Source organism: Chamaea fasciata, unplaced genomic scaffold (genome assembly GCF_029207755.1).
Source record: "Chamaea fasciata isolate MVZ Bird 193981 ecotype frontalis unplaced genomic scaffold, bChaFas1.0.hap1 SCAF_2, whole genome shotgun sequence".
Lineage (NCBI taxonomy): Eukaryota > Metazoa > Chordata > Aves > Passeriformes > Sylviidae > Chamaea > Chamaea fasciata.
In genome coordinates, this window is record NW_027094087.1 from 38,219,890 (window position 1) to 38,237,547 (window position 17,658).

The window sequence follows — 17,658 nt, forward strand, 5'->3', positions numbered from 1 at the left end:
TAGAGAGTGGATGGAGTTCCACCCACAAAACTGTGCTTAGGTACTTGAATATATTCGATCTGTGGCAGCAGAAACAAGAGACTCTTAGAATGAACTGTAGTGGCAAAAGCACTCATCTGCTTGTTAGTGCATGTGCACTAACTTCTTACCATGCTATATACTGGAGTCTCTGTACCTGCAAAAGCCTTTCAGCTTTAACGTAGCTATCATTTTTGGCCTGGCTTGATGAATGGCTATTAAAAGACTTCTTTTGTGTTTTCTTTGCATTATAGATATAAAAAGTAAGTATTTAAACTGTAATGAAGAGAACACCTGCCTCGTTAACCCACCCTGAACGTACTACAAAGAGGATACCAAAGTATATGCAAACAAACTGACATTCCTATATTTCTTATTGTGCCATTTATTTCTTACTTAATTGAGGGAATGAAAGCAATGTAACCCTGCTTGTAAGGAGGTGTAGTTTGCATATTCTGTCTGTAAAGGTTACAAATCTATTAAATTATTTGCATAACAAATAACCAAGTCAGAATAAAGGATTGTTTCATCCCAGGGCTGATGGTGGTTCTCCAAGATTTACTATTTAAGTAAAGCACCTTTCATGTGAAGGTGTTGTTTCTATTAAGATCCTTGGCAAAAAGAAGAGGTACAGGTATCAGGACAATTGCAGACAGATAAGAGTTTAGAGTCCTAACCTGGTCTGGTGGAGCCAACAACAAAAGTTCAGCTGACTTCAGCCATACAGATTCAGCCCCTGAAAGATCAACACAGGAAAAAGATGTGTGAAAAGGTACACATGAGAAAAAGGCAAAGCAGGTTTGCCTGGGTGTTCCTTGAAATAGATATTAAATATATTTTAAAATGTAATTTTAATTCTAGATTTACATGTTCCAACCATATGAAAAATGTAGATCACATGAAGAGTTCCTCCATTGTTAAAACAATTAAAATAGAAGATGGATTTTCACCTTACACATTCATCTCTGAAATTCTTTAATTTTTCTTATTATTGTGACATTTGCATATCTGCTCTGGTTTGGTATTCTGCCAGCCTTCCCTGATATTCTTTTTTATCTGCCTACCACTGGCCTTTTGCACAGCAGTACTGAATTTAGAGGGCTTAGTTTTCATTGCTAAAATCCATGACTCTTTCAGCATAACTGGGGATATATACACAAAATAACAGTATTAACAGCATGTATTATGTATCAAAAGTACCCAAAAGCAAATGATAGGTAAGACAGACACAAATGCTGGTGCCTGTTAAGTAATCAAGTATTATGTTCCTAAGCACAAGTTCTTTGTATAAGTACAATAACTTCTTGTTTTCTTAACAAGCTGTGTTCATCCAATGTCCTTAGTATAGATATACTCTTTGCAGACACCAGATGGTGCAGTGGGGTTTTTCCTCACCCTAACTCTTTATTTAAAGTTTACCATCCCCTCGACTGTGCTTGTTCTGTCCCTCCAGAAATAGCCTTTGGGTTCACGTAAGCCGAACTTACATGGTACTGAGATTGGGATGTGGTCTCTGGTAAGCCAAAAGGAAAAGCCTAATGAAAGAGTCTTACACAAACCTCCTGTCTTGAAATTCTGTCTTGAAATTATCAAAACCACAGATAAGTAGATAGAGGCCAGCAGAGGATCTCAGCTGCTGAGGTCATCCACTTCCTTTGAGATTATATAGATCAGAAATATTCAAACCTCTAACACTTCACATGTCCAAGCCGTACTTAGTGCAGAATAGAAGCATTTTCAGCAAGGTGAAATGGGCCTGAAAAAAAAGAAAGCTGTTTATTAAGTTAGCAGTCCCAGACTGAATTGCCCCTGGACACTGCAAATGATGAAATAATTTGGTCATGTGAAAGACCTCAAAGACCCGTGCCCTTAGAGGTCTGGGCTAGATATTTATCTTAGATTTCTTAGGCTAATGTAGTTTCTCAGTTCCTTTCCCATGACTTTTCTATTTCTGATGTTATCTAAGCATATATGACATACTTTCCCATTCAGATCTAGGGCTACATAGTTCATTAACTGGTGTCTTTTATTTTAGCTATACAACATGCTTAGGAATTGTCATTGCTACTTTTTAAACACATGGGGATATTGGGGGAGGGAAAGAAAGTTCTTGGTGGGGAGTGTTGGCAAACTTGTTTTGATTAGATATGGATGTTTGCCAGTAACTTAACTTTAAAACTAGTGCTGACTGTAATTTTCATTTGTTAAAAGAGTTTTGCATTCCCCTCCCCCTCTTGATTTCGGTGTAATTTGGCTTATTGAAACAAAATACAATTATTTTTCTTTCTATATTCCAATAAAAGATCTAAGCAACTTCTTTCTGTCTGAAATCTCTCTGTCCTACCAATATATTGGTTATATAACCAATTGTGAGCAAAACTGGTCACAATGAAAAAAATTACTTGACCTTTCTATGATTGGTTACACCAAACACTTTGGATTTTTTTACATTTAGATGTAATAATATGCAATGACAGGGATTTTTGCCTTCACATAAGGTGCCTCCTTTAATACCAGAGCAGAACATATTTTGAGATGACACTTTTCTTACAGTATTCTTTTTTTTTTTTTTTTTTTTTGTAAACTTAAGTACCCCACACTTGAAGTTTGTAAAATGGTAGTTAAAATGGAATGTTAAATTCCAAGCATCACATCTGCAAACTGCTTAATGTTTGAAAACAGAAGAGTGCAGAGCAGAACACTAGAATGCAACTGTGTGTTTGCTGGGTCTCTGTTTTGCTCACATACCTTGTGCAGCTCAAACCACAGTGACCTGATGTTAACTGCTCACAGGGGAGGCACAGAAGGGGTGTTTCAGTTTCCACTCACTCTTGCTGTTCTGAGTAGTCATTACTTGTGTTAGAGAAGAACCTACCAGCTCACGTGTAGTCCTGCACTGTTGATTATTGTGAAAAGGTGGTCTCTGTTCCTTAGAATGTATGATTTAAAGATGAAGTAAGAGACAGAGGGTGGATAATGGGAAACATTAAAAAATAACAGAGGGAGACAGCCAGTTATTTACGATTGCAATGACAAGTGGAGGTCACAGAACCACGGTTTTGTAAACACCATGAATCAAATCTCAGTGAACTTTGGAATTTGATTGTTGTTTTTGCTGAAAATATTTCTGTAGCCTTAAGTTATTAAATCATTCCCTTCTTCCTCTGACAGTGCCAGGCAAGTAGCACTATGGCAGTTATCTCAGCATTTTAGCTGGGAAGCTGAAGAAAGTAAAAGAAGTTGAGAGAAGCACCTAAAAACTTAATACAGACAGGAGAACACTACTGTGCTTATAAAGAAAATTTCAGGTAAAACAAACTTGGTTCATCTGTGCATTCAGGCAAACTCAGGGTGACCACTTTCTCTACCTGAGCATGATTAAATGATTGGTGCTGAGAAGTTTTTTGCAGCTGGAGAGATTCACACTCTAAACAGGCTGTAGATTCTGCCCTCCTTTAGACCCCTAGGGTATTTTGCTTAGTCAAAATTGTTAGCAATGCTGTAGTCCAAAGATCTATTTAGGCAAACAGCAAAATTCTGTGGAGCACTCTCCAGAAAGATCGTGGTGACCAATGGTGGTGGTGGGAGCAGGAAGTGATGGGTATTTTATAGAAATACAGCATAGTGATAATATTGCTGTGTGCTGCAGGTCTTCTAGCCTGCTCTGGGTGCAAGGCTCACAGGGCTCACTTGCTCACACCTAAACCAGGATGCAAAAGAAAGCAGTGGAGGAGGAAACAGATGAGAAAATAATGGAGAATGGTCAGGAAGAATATGCAATGGTTCCCTTGTACATTTATCTAAGATTAAGGGTGTGTGGTCAAGGGTAGAGGATGATGCTGTCTAACTTGAAAACAAAGTTGCAGAATAGATAGGTGCCCTTGCAGTAAACACCTGACCCATGAACTGGGGCCAGACCTCTTGTGAACTCCAGAATTTGTGAATGTGTCCTCCTCTCCTGTGACAGTGGTTCAGAAGCATCTGGCAGATCTTTGCTTACACTGCCTCTGCTGTGTCAACAGAAACAGAATAACTGACCCAGAACAAGCCCTTTTCTTAGCTGCCAAAGCAAAGTATTTTTATCTTTCATAAAGTATGCAGTTTCACTGCTTCCTTGTTAGAATGTGGTTCTAGAGAAAGAATCTTAAGAGACTTTTTAGCATGGGGGTTTTTATTTTATAACAGTAGTCTTTTCAAATAGGCATTTAAAGCAGGTTTTTAAAAGTGATTTTTGAGGAAAGGAGAAAGAGCTGTTACTATGGAATAATGTAATGATAACCCTTCTTCATTAGTTGACAGGTGCTGATTTATCTTTCTGGTGATTGTAGATTATGTAACACTGATTATATTTTGGGAAAGAGATGGATTTCTGGATTTATCTAGTATGGTCTCAGGAAATTGCTTTCTTGCTGGGTTTACTTCTGTTCTGATGGAAAATCAGTAGTTGCTAAAAAGCTGTAGTGGTTTAGTAACTATTTGAAAAACTGGTTTATTAAAAAGTGGGTTTTTTTAGTACAAAACGTGTCATAGAAATGGGTTAGTTGAAATGACGCTCTGAAGTTAAAGATTGCTCAGAGCATTTTCTAAAATGGTGAATATATTAATATTTTCAAAATTGAGAAATCCCTGTAATGTATTTCAAAATAATTTTATTTTAAACTATAAATCAATGACAACTTTTTATAAATTATACATTGTCCATATTAGAAATCACACACTTAAATTTACCCAAGAAAAATGGTTAGTACCTTGCATCAGTGTGCCATATTGGTTAACCTTTTTGTTTAGATTTAAGGGAGTTTGTAACTTTTTTCCCAGTTCTACCTATTCTTCACAGTTTGGGACAAGATTTATTTAAACAAAAAGTTTCAAAGCTTCTCTCATTAAGTAGGCCAATTCCCACTGGTCCTATTAAAATGAAACAACACTGAAAAGAAAGCAACAAAAAAGTCTGATTGTTTATCTATATATCTACTGCCTTGGGAGATGTGTGTGTGGGAGAGAGAGATGGAGAAGGAGAAGGATAGAGGAAATTACCATATGTGTACTCTTAATCTGATGCAATGGATGGTAAATTAATTTAAGCTGCATGGTAGCTTTGCTTTGTAGCTTATCAAAGAGATTTAGAAGGGGCCTGAAAGCCAGAACTGTAGCTCACAAAAGACTGCTTAATTTGCAGAATAATCTGAGGTTTATTAGTCCAGGACCCAAAAAACCCATTCTGGTAGCACTGTCGTAAAGGGACCTGCTTCCTTGAATTCAGGCTGTGTGCTTTGAATTCCCCAGGTAGGGAGTCTCACTTTATTTAAGGGGTTGATCCCTTTTGGTTCTGATGCAGTTCTGAAACAAAGTCATTGAAAATGAGACTCCAAGTCATCAATCATGAAGGATGCTCACTCAGAAAAGCCAGGGAGCACTGCCAGACTGACTGCAGCCCAAAACCCGAAGTGGACAGAAAGCCCTGCTGACTGCAGTGCACTTCCCTTGCATGACTCATGCTGTGAGCCAAAGTTGTGATGCATTCGTGTTTCCTTTAGGCTTCTTTTGGTTTGTACTTTTGGGGCTGGGGGGAGAGGGGGGTGGTGGCAGGAGGAGTAGGGTGGTGTTGATGTTTTCTGTTTGTATCTTTTTTTATAGTCCCAAGTAATTATTTGGCTTTTCTGCACAGTATATCCTTTTTCAAGGTGACCTTTGGTTTTTAGGTGCTTGGAAGTGGTGTTCCTGACATGAATCATGCTTGTTCTCTATCATGCTGTACTTACATGCTAAAACACCTTTCTCTCTTTAGTGTCTACAGAGATCTTTGTGTGTGTGTTTTTACATTAAACCTTCAACACACTGTGATGGGCAACTCTGTTTCTTTCCAGCATGGGATGTGCCCAGTAGATGGCACCTGGAACCCGTGCACTGACAACTGCTTGCCCTGAATTCTAGTGTATCTCAATTTGCTATGCTGAAGTGATTTTTAGTTAACACACACCCAATGTTTTCATTAAGACTGGCCAAATGAGGTTGCTTTAACCTCGATTAATAAAACGTATAATCATTTTGGAAATATTTGGAGTGGGAGACCTGCCAACTGCTTTTTTCTTTCTCTCTTTTTTTCACTCCCTGGATCTCGCAATAATCAATACAAGAAACTAAAATGCAAATCACGCAAAGTATCTTTCATTTCACATCTCTCAGCCTCCCTTCCTGCCTCTCCCTGCATAATTTAACCCATCCTGGATTTCACGGTTATCAGTGCACTGGTGAGGGTACCATCAGCCAAACTTGCTCTTTCTTGGTATTTTTCAAGGAGAATAAGTGAGGCAAATGCACAGAAAAGCACCGCTGCCACCACCCGCGGCATTACCAGGGGGAGGGAAGGGCCGGACCCTGGCACAGTCCCGGCCTACCTGGGGACTTCTACTGACAAAAGAATGTGTCCCCGGGACGGAGGCGGGAGCCGCGACCGTCGGGGCGCTGCTGCTCGGGGCCGGCAGGGGCCACTGCTGCCCCGCGGGAGCCGCTGGCCTGGGCCCCGCATCCTCCGCATCCCCCTCATCCCCCACCCTGCGAACGGCACGGGTGCCTGCAGAGTGTCCCCAGCTCCGCGGGCAGGACCCCAGCATGGGTTCCTGCCCATACTTCACAGGAAAAAACCAGAAAACCAAACCCAACACTTTATTTTATTTTATTTTAATTTTCAAGACTGGCCCCTTCCCTTACAAAGTTTTCAATGCTCTGTAATTAACAACCAGCATCTGTTTATTTTCAATTATTTTAATTATTTTACAGTTATTCTGTGGGAAGTAGGCACATCTTGAAAGCAGGTTAAGCGTATTCCTGTTTTGCATGTTGAGTCCATCGTGGTCTTCTATAATAGTCAAATATCCTCTTGGTTAATTATTGAAATATGTACTTTAAAGGTTCACCTAAAGCCATGATTTGCTACTACTGCTCCAGGAGATGTGTTCTGCAGTACACCTGTGGTTGTGTCGTCTCCACGTTGCTGTGTTGCAGGTATTTAATGATAATTAACTGAACTGAGAAGCACCCGAGCACATTTTAACTCCAAGTATACAAGCAGCTCTCCTGAAGTCAATTCCCTTCAAGCACTTTAGGTTAATCATGTGCCTAAATGCTTGACTATGTCTTCAGTCACCATATCACAGCCTGCAGAAGAGCTGTGAAAAGTATTATGATTAAATATGAGGTAGGGGAGTCCAGGCTGAGATCAAGGCCTGTGGCTTTGGAACAAGCTTATTCTGTCACAGTCCTGCTGGGCACAGGATCCTGGATTTGGGGATCTGAACACGAAATCAGTGCTGATCTCAGTAGTCTGCCTGAAGATTAATGGCACTGTCCTGCTGGAGGGGCTGTCACAGCATGTTGTAAATCCACTGTCATGTCATATGTAGACACTAAAGAAGCTGCAAAATGCTTTAACAGAGCCTGGATCTACACTAATGGCCAACTTTCAGCATGAAATTCCCTGCTTACACACATTACTCCTGCAGCTTCAAATACCATCAGACTTTGTGTAAGCTGATCTGAGTTTAAGTCAGCTGACATTGATTTAAAAGGATAATCTCTACAAAAGTACTGACCTCTGCATATGAAAGAACTAAAAAAACTCAGCAGGGCATACACTGTGAAACTAACTCCTGAGGCACTCACAGGCTTTGTTTTCCCTAAACCTAAACCCAGCCAAGCACTGAGCCCACTTGGGATAAACAGCCACTGCCTACATGAAGAGATCATTGATAAGGCTGCACAATATGCAAGGGATAACAGTAAATTTTGCATATGATTTTAAACATCACAGTAGTGAATAGTGTGCAGAGGCAGACAGCTGGGAAAGAGCAAGTAGTGTCTGCTTTCCCCTGATTTAGAAATGGACAGGATGTGAATGTCCTCAGCTAGACAGTTGGAGCAGTGAGTCATGGTCGGCTAAAGTTCCTTCTCAGTCACTTAAAGTTATTGTTTGGACCTTAGCAGTTTCAGTAATAACTGAAAATATGTTCATTATGGGAGATAATGCCCATCTCAGTCTAACTCAATCCAGTCAAATGGCTGGTCTGTCAAATGAAGGCTAAACGAGATAGAATTATTTGGCTCAGTACTGGAGCCAGTCCTATTTAATATGTGTACCAAGGATCTGGACAAGGGGATCATGTACACCCTCAGTCACTTTGCAGATGACACCAAGTTGGCAGGAGTGTTGATCTGCTGGAGGACAGAAATGCTCTGCAGAAGGATCTGGACAGGCTGGATTGATGGACTGAGGCTATTGTTCTGAGGTTCAACAGGGCCAAGTGCACCTGGGTCACAACAACCCCTGCTACAGGCTGGGGGCAGGGGTTGGAAAGCTGTCTGGCAGAAAAGGCCCTGGGGATGCTGGTTCAGCAGCTGAACATGATCCAGTGTGTGCTCAGGTGGCCAAGAAGGCCAATGGCATCCTGGTCTGGATCAGCCATGGCAGGGCCAGCAAGACCAGGGCAGTGACCGTCCCCCTGTACTGGGCACTGCTGAGGCTGCACCTGGAATCCTGTGTGCTGTCTTGGATGCCTCATACTAGGAAGACCAGAGGTGTGGAAACACCCATCTGGAGACCTGGGGCACTTTCTGGAGAGATGTGCTGCTTACTGCTGGCTCATATCAGGGATGCCATTGAGAGACTACCAAGCCTTGTACAAGACACTGACTATTACCCACTGCTCTTGTTTCATGTGGCACAGTCAGGAGTAATCTGAGAATTATCAAGAAGGGTAACATAACCCTAGCAGTGCTGGTAAGGGACTCTGGAGCACAAGTAGTAGATTCTATGATCATATTGGATTCTCTTGAATTTAGGCATTTGGTAAACATCAGTAAACTTGTTTTATTATTGGAAAGCAATTTATTGAGTATTGTTTTCTACTGCTTTAAAGTTAGCTCTAAAGGTAAATTAGAAGCAGTCTTGAAATATTTTACTTTGTAGATAAACACTTCAAAAATAACAAAAATGCTAAATAGATTCAATTATTATATTTTTAGCAAACCCATTGAGTACAGTCTTCTGATTCAAATGCATAGCTCCAAACACACAGACCTCACCTTTTTCTGCCACTACTTCTATTTTTGTTGTCATATTTTTTTAGAAAGTGAACACAGATTTCACACTGCTGAAAAGCCAAGGCAAACTCCTAAGGGAGTTCTTTTCAGTAATGTGTGAAGTTACCAGAGCCGGTTTTTTTTCCTTAATTTCAGGTAGTACAATATGTAAATTGGCCAGAATACTCTGTAGAGTTTCTTTCAGGAGTTCTCCTGAAACCTGTGATGTCTCACACTTTTGATTCCCTCCTCTCTGCAAGTGCCACAGCCTCTTTTCCACTCCCTGACTGGTATTTTTTTAACGTAACTTCAAGCACCTACCCTGCAGAGATAATTTTTTTTCCTCTGCTGAGCTGTCCAGGCTTTCCTAGTCGATGCAAACAAGAGAAAGGCATTTCTAGGGCATGAGTCACCTTACTGTAATGTACACAACAAAAATCAGGTAGAGTGCTTTTGATTTAAGAGGAATGTGAAATGTTCCAAGTTCAAGGCATTAAGAATCAATGAAATTAGGATTTCAGCATTCTAGTTAGATTTCTTTCTGCAAAGGGAATACATTTGAGTACTGCTTCCTTATGGTTCTATGTTGAAAGCATAATTCATTAATAATTCTGAAGTGTTTGGATAGTAGGGTCACACTGGGTAGGTAACTATAGGAATAACTAGGCAGAAAAAACATTCAGAATGAATCATGAGTCTGTGCATCAAAAATGAGGTTCATTAATCTCAGAACTGAAATTAAACTAATGTACTCAGTGAACAGACAGATTAATTTTAACAATGTCATTGCCACTCTATGTTTCTTCCTTGAGGACAGCTAGAAACCTAAGGCAAATAATTTTCCCAAGCCATGGGCCATTAGGGAGTAAAAAAATGCTGCTCTGAGATCCCTGGACCCTCCACTGTGCACACTGTGCTGCCAGGGTGTTAGCAAGCCAGCATTCCCATGCAATATTAGAGGGGAAAAAAAAAAAGTTTCACTCATATTGAGGCTTAAGATGAAACACAGTCTTTTGGCAAAGATACATGAATAATTGTCATGAGATCTGTGATCCCTCCCCAGCTCTCCCTTAAGTCTCTACAGCTCACTTTTTCAGATATAAGTGACTTAAGTACCTAAAGCTGTAGGCAGAGAACACAAATGACTGTGGTTTTTTAGGACTGCTGAGTCATTGAAGCTGAGTTTGAAAATTAACTTTTAGCTTGTTAATTCTTTGAACTTGTTATGAAAGATGATGGAAAGTACTGTGTGAGTATCAAGACTAATTATTCTGCAAGTGTTAACTGTTACAGTGTCAGAAGAAGAATATTCTGAAAGATCCTCAGCCTATTTTTTTTTTTTAAGTATGGAAAGGCATCAGTAATCACAAAATGCCTCTAAAATCTCCTTGAAGTGTTATAAAGCCAAAAAAAGACAGCTCAGCTAAACCTGGAGTGGTTCAGCCAATAAGATATGCAAAGACTGGCTTCTAGCAGATTTAGGTTTATTACAGCCCCAGCTAACTCATCCACTGAGAATCTCACTTTTCTGGTCCACCTGGTAAAGCTGCTGTATGTGGACCACAAAATGTCCCAGATTACATCTCAGTTGTTCTAAATGTGCATTTTGGCTGGTGCAGGGGACAGCGCTAATTGGTTAAGTATGTTCTAGTGTCTGGCCACCAGCTGCCAGCCACAACATCTCACAGTCTTGCCTTAATGCTGTTTGTTCCAACCAGTTAATTTGTCTGGATTATGAACTCTTCTGCCATCAGGAAGAGAAAAGCACTTTAAGGCTATTTCAACCCGTCTGCTCTGCCTTCTCCTGTCAAAAGTCTAATTTGCAATTAGGAATTTCAGCAGGACTTTCATGTGCTCAGAAAGCAGCAGAGCAAAGCTTCCAGAGAGATTAATTTCCCATAGAAGTAGAGGTATCAGCAATTCCCAAGAAGCTGGTCTTTATCAGAAGTTAGTAAATTGTTAGTATTGTCGTTTATGGGGCTATAAAAGTGCACAGAGCCAAGCTGTCTCCTCCAGAGACCAGCGTAGTAACGTGTGCCTCACATGGTCGATTCCTCTCAGGCTGGAGGCAGCCGCACTGCTGGGGCATCAGGAAAGAACTCTCTGCTGGGAAGCCCCAAGCTCAGGGTGGGCCTGTCCTTTATGATGCCCTAATAATGTACTGGTTAGTGTAAAATAGGGATGAGATGCATGAAATCCTCCTCATTTCCTGTGGGACTTGCTGCCAAATTCTCCCTCTATTTATGTAGCTGTGCCTTAACCTTTGTTTGTAGCTGAGCTTCCTCATCCCCTAATTTAAATATTATTTTCCTAATAAGACCCTAATTCAGGAAGATGCTGAATTGCCTCCTGGAAAAGGCATTGATTTTTCTATAGTTCCCATCTATTTCTTCCAGCAGTATCTTTGAAGTTATGGTCTTTTTTATTAGTTTTGTTGTTGTTATTATTGGTACAATGCACGATTCTTCCAAATGAGTGATCCGTACTTCCAACAGTGTTGTTTTATAATTAAATCCTGAGGCCATGCTTTCTAAGGGATTTCAGTCCAATGAGTAATTGCTCAGTGAAATAATCTGTAAATAAAGAAGACAGGGACAAACAGACTGCATGAATACAGAAGGTAGGAATCATATTCTTACAGGTAGAAGTCCTGGTAAATCTCCCCCTCTGAATTAGTTGCCTTGAACAATTTTATAGTCAGTGTAGGAAGATGGATTATTCTAGGGTGCCATTCCTGTCAACCCAAAACAGATTAGATAATTCATGCCCTAAAAGTACCTGGTTTACTCAAGTGACTAGAAAATGAGCCCAGAATTGATAGATCAAAAGTAGATGTTTACATGGTAAATATCTAAAGTGAAGTTAAATGAATCTTAGGGTGAATGTTTTTTGAAGGAAAAAAGCCATTGTCTTTCTTCTCAGGTTGTGGGGCAGTTGCAAAGAAGTCCTATGTTAAGCCCTGAATCCTATTAACTTCCAAATTAAAGTATTTTCCTCTTTTCTCTGATGTTGCTCCATTCTTCCCATGTCCCTCTCAGTCCTGAAGCTGAAAGCAGCGGGGCTGGTGGAAATGTCAGCAACCACCAGTGTCTTCAGTTCTTATCCAGAAGGGTTTGATGGCTGGAGATCCCCTCTTCATCTCTTTTAGGGTCACTTTGGGTTTATGTTTCACTATTTTCTTAATACATCCTGCATTACATGGACTTTATTTTCTTTAGTCCTCAATCATTCAATTTTGCAGTCCCTTTGTTACGTCTAAAGTGGTTTAGACAGTCGCCTGCCTGTAGGGACCACTGGGATTAGTGTTTACAGTCTGGGACCTCCAGTACACCCTGTATTTGCATTCTTGCAAGCTGTATTTTATTCTAGGATCATAGGTAGTTTAATCTATACAGATTATCTACTTGTTGTCACTATAAACTAGAGCTAAGTCAAAGCAAACCCAACTGCTGGACATTTTCTCCCCCAGTTAAATAAAACAAGCTCATTATCAGCTTAGGCCAGGACAAGCCCAAACAGACCCTGACACCCTTTTCTGTCAGGTCAATAAAAAACATGTGGCCTTTTAGTAGGAATGGCAAAAAAAGTAATATTTACTGGGCTACACCAAACACCATCCAGGAGCTGTTTGGCTGTGTTTGCACAGTGCTTTGCCTCATCTGTTTTGCTCCAGAAGTCGTGTAGCTGTGTTGACACTGCTGTGCTAACACAGCTACACAACTGCTGAGCAGAGTTTAGCTTGCGTATGCCCAGCTCAGCACACGGACAGACAGAGCCTCCATCTGTCTCCAGCAGCCTTTAGAGGCATGTCCACACTCTGTCTGCCTCTTGTAAAAATACAAGCAGGAGGACAAAGACCTTGCAACTCTTTCTTATAGGGATGGCTTTTAGGAAAGCCATCTGAGTAATTCTAAATGCCTGGGTATTTGGAACACCTTTTAGCAACTCATTTGGAACACCTTTTAGGAACTCATTTGGAACATCCAATGTCCTGATCATTGACCACCTTGAAAATGGTTTCAGCAGGCATTGGCTGACTGATGAAACACAGATCACTAGTCCCCTGACACTGTTGTACACTACAATGACACAAAGACTTTGACTTTAGAAGGCTGAAAATGACTTTTATTTTTGGGATGTGTTTTTTTAGTATATTATTTTACACAGACGAGTTTGATTTGTGAAACAAAGACTAATTTTTAATTACATTGGTTAGACTAGAGGGACATTAAGAAGAAGTCTTTCCTAGGGAAAGAATGTAAACAAATTTGTAGTTACAAAAACATGTTTCTTGTTTACAGAAAATTCCCTGGGAAAGGAATTTCAGAAAACCAAAACATCTCAGGCACAAACCAGGGCTACATCCCCCTAAAAAGTTTAGTTGTGCTTCTAGTTATTCAATAGCAAAAATCAAGGAACCATTAAAAAATTAGGCATCTTCTTCAGTGATTATAATTTCCAGTGTCTTGGCATGACATATTTTAATACAATTGTGGGATTACTGTACTGACGAACTGGAATTGTTCTAATTGTTTAAATTACTCCCCACTACCAATCAGAACAGAATACATATTCTATTAAGCTGACAATTACCATATATTTGAGCATTTCACAGTCCACTTAGACTCCTGCTAGAGTTCCCTGAATGATCTCTCCCTCATTTCTTCCTGTCTAGCAGATTGTTTTAAGAAGTGTTTCAACACCAGAGCAGGTGATAGAATATTTCTGGTTATCCTTTAAGGTGAATTATAAGCTTGTGGGAAGAAGGGTTGACTTTCATTTAAGGGATAAAATATGGCCAAGTTCAACAACCATGGAAAAGTAGCAGGTTCTTGACAGTAAACAGCCAGAGATGCACCAAAAGGATTGGTGGTTTTGTTCTAATTTACTTTTGTGGGATTCACTTGACTATATAAACATCATAGAGATGACTACATTTCAGCTGGTTCTCTTTCAGATGGATGATGGCTCCCAGGGTTGGAGTAATCATGTTGTGAAAAGGGATTTTAAACTAAACTCAGCGAGTCTTGTTCCACATGTTCCTTTTTTTCCATTTTTGCTACCATGTTAGGCTCTGATGGCTAGCTCTGATGTAGACACCTCCTTTACTGACATCCAAAGTTGAATGCGGTAAATTCTATATGCATCCTAAAGGCAATATCTCCTAGCTAGACTTTCCAGTGATGAATATGGACTTTTGCAAAATGTTGGACACACATGACACTGAAGTTGTAGCATGCAGCTTCATTTTAAGAGGCTAAATCAGATGAAAACAACACAGACACATGGGACAGGAACATAACTGATGCAAGTTCATCCTGCCAATTCAAATGGAATGCTTTTGCCTTTTGAAGGGATGACTTTGTGCCAGTGGACTCTGTTCCAGAGCAGAAAATGTCTCATGTCACTGTCACAGTGGACTGGGTATTGACTGTCTTTTCCAAGTGGCAAGGAGTTGATGTAAATACCTTATAATTTTTTTTTCTTTCAATCATGTGCTCTTGTCTGACCCAGATCAAAATTCTACTGTTTGGTAAAGCATGATATAAATGAAGGTGGACCCAAGGTTGTCCTGTAAGGGCTTTTATGCCTGAGCACTGACATCTGCCATCTGGCTTGTCTCCTGTGCTGATCTGTGCTGGCAGACCCCATTTTGAACAGTGAATAAACCTTATCAGGCACAGACATATTTCTGTTCATTGATTCTAGTCACCTGCTTAAGTCTTATTTGTGCTGTCTGACATGTCTTTCACCCCAAGGAGAACTTCTTTCACATGGTACATGAGGAATGGAGGAATGGTTCTGTCATCTTCCAGTGCTGACACTGGTTCCATAATAAGCTTCATACTCTGAGATGGCTGCTACTTTGAAAGCTTTATTGACCTGATAAATGTTCCTAGCTCATGTTAAATGGGCTGTGAGTCTGATCCAGATGGCTTGCTGGATACAGCTTTGAGGTCAGAAGCTGCTGACACTTGAGCCAGCAATGTGCATAAGCTACAGCATCTGGGATCAAAACCGTAATTCTCTTGTTAATCAAACCAGGCCTCTGTCAGTTGCTGGTGGTTTTGCAACATGAATTTCTGACTTGATACACTACCAAAAAGAGAAATATTTGTGTCTAATAACTTAGGATAATTGATGCAGGGAAGACAAACTATCAGAAGATATTCTACCTCTCTTTTTCATTTTCCTTTGCACTCACAAAGGTATCCATGTCAACACTGAACATCCTATAAATTTTGCATTTCTGCCATTTCTCATCAATGCTGAAACAGATTTCCCAGAGTTATACACATTTTTAAAGCAATTGGGAGATTCGTGTTCAGACAAAATAAGACATCACACTTGAAAATAAAATAAAGAATATAAAATTGGGCCAGCACACCCAAAGTTTTTGCTAAACATGATTTTGCTAGACATAATTTCTTTTGCTAGAAGGAGAAATGTCAAAGTTTTGGTGAGGACAGCACAAATATTTTCAGTCAATAGAGTAGAAATTCTTAGCAAGTTCACTTTGATTTTGATCACACCTTTCTTCCAGTACTCTAACAAAAAATATAGCTAGTAAGTGGTGCAAGACAAAACAATATTTAAATCAAATAGCAAACAACTTTGGAAAAGTACAGTTCTTATTCGTAATTCTATGGTTGCACAACAGTGCAATCCTTCTTGTCTGGGAGAATCAGCTTTCCATGTGACTAGTGTGTCTACTCAGAACACTTCACATTTTAAATATGAAAAACATACTTAACTGAATTGGGATGAGAGGTGTTGTGGTGGTGGTGAAACCAGTGGTTTTTTTTTCGAAAGTGCTGCTGAATGGCCCATTTAAAAAAAGATCTTTACCACAGCTACTGTCACTTTTTACTCTGTACTGTCCACCTATGTACCAGCTTTTCCAAGAGCCGTGAGCCTTCCAAAAAGTGATTTTGAACCTTGAGGGGGGGAAAAAAAAAAAAAAAAAGAAAAAAAAAAAGAAGGAAAAAACCCAATCAGTAACTAGTCAAGACACTTGAGTCTTGAGGAAAAATTGATACAAGTTCCATAGAGATCATGGCACTTTTGCTGTGGTGGGGCGGAAGGCAAAACCCCGCAGTGACTGGGGACTGAAGTGCCCAGGTGCGACTGCGGACCGGGTGTGACCAGCGGGGCCCCGCGGGGTGAGCTGTGTGTGCACCCTCCCCTCGAGTCGATCTTCAGCGCAAGGGAACTCCTGCAGGCTGCGAACCTTCCAGGGACCGCCATCGCCGGCTACCCTGCTGAAACCTTCCGGATTCTGAAGCCAGTCTGGTCGTACCGATTCCCTTGGAGCTAAATCCAGTTCGATAATGACGAAGACATTAAAGAGAGGCCCGCGGGCACCCTCCCCGCCGGGGCCGCCGCCGGGGCCGCCTCACGCGCCGCGGCCGCTGGGTGGCGCCGTCAGGAAGGAGAAAAAGCGCGAGCGGGGCGGCGGCGCGGGGCCGGAGCCGTCCCTGGCGCCAGGGGCGTCGCGCTCAGTTCCCGGCGCTGCTCCCGGCGCTGGGCACCCACCGCAGTGGGCTCTGCTGGGCTGCCAGCCTCCTGCTCGACATCCCGGCGCTTGCACAGGCTGGGGTACCTGAGAGGACGCCGCCGTGCAGAGGAGATAGGGGTGGGGGCGGGCGCGCCACCGCTGGTCCTGCCGGCCCGCTGGTTCTGATACAAGGCAGCGCTGCCGCGGGCCGGGGACTGAGTGTGAAGATCATCCTCTTCCTCCTCTTCCCTCCCGTCTGTAACCCCCTCAGAGTCTCCCCGGCCCGCAGAGACTGGGGGTTTCTAACAACTGGCGGCCCTGATTTCCGTGGTGATGTTCCAACCCCTCCTGAGCCCCTCGCCCCCGTGGCCGCCGGCAGTGGGGCCGGGCTGGCAGCAGGCACCACCGGTGCCCCCAGAACTGCCGTAGCCTCTGGTGTCCCCGTGGGAGAAACACCTGCAGGGAGCCTGCCAGGGGGATGAGCCCGGCTGCTGCCGGTGATGCCCAGTGCCAGAGTGCAGGGGTGCCCGGGACAATGGAGGTGAGCTGCGTGGTGGTGCAGAATCGCTTTCCCTTCCGTGGCTGGGCTTCTGTCCAAGCACATCCGAAAGAGAAAGTGGGGCCCCGCTCCCCCTGGCCAGCAGGGACAGAGGTGCCAGGCGCTCTGGAGTAGTGGCAGCAGTTTGAGGCACTGCTGGTTTCATAGGTGGGCTTGGGGGAACATGACCCTTGGAAGGGTAATTTCAATTGGAATGGCACAGTAATCAAAGGCTGAGGAAGGATCTGGCATGGAGGATAATTTGGTCTAATGGTAGGGATGGGTTCACGTGGCTGGAAGACTCATGTCAAGGAAGTGGTTCTGGATGCTGAGATAAGGAACAGTCTCAGCATTGTCTTGTAGCCATCCTGGAGTGGAACACTCTAAGCCCCAAGCTCTTGGGGCCAGCACTGGGCAGCATCTGGGCAATGGGATGGACCAACGGCTGAGCTGAGGTGCTGTGTACCCCAGCCTCCCCTTTTCTCCCTTGGCCCAGAATATCCTTGCCTCCCTTTGACCTGCACAG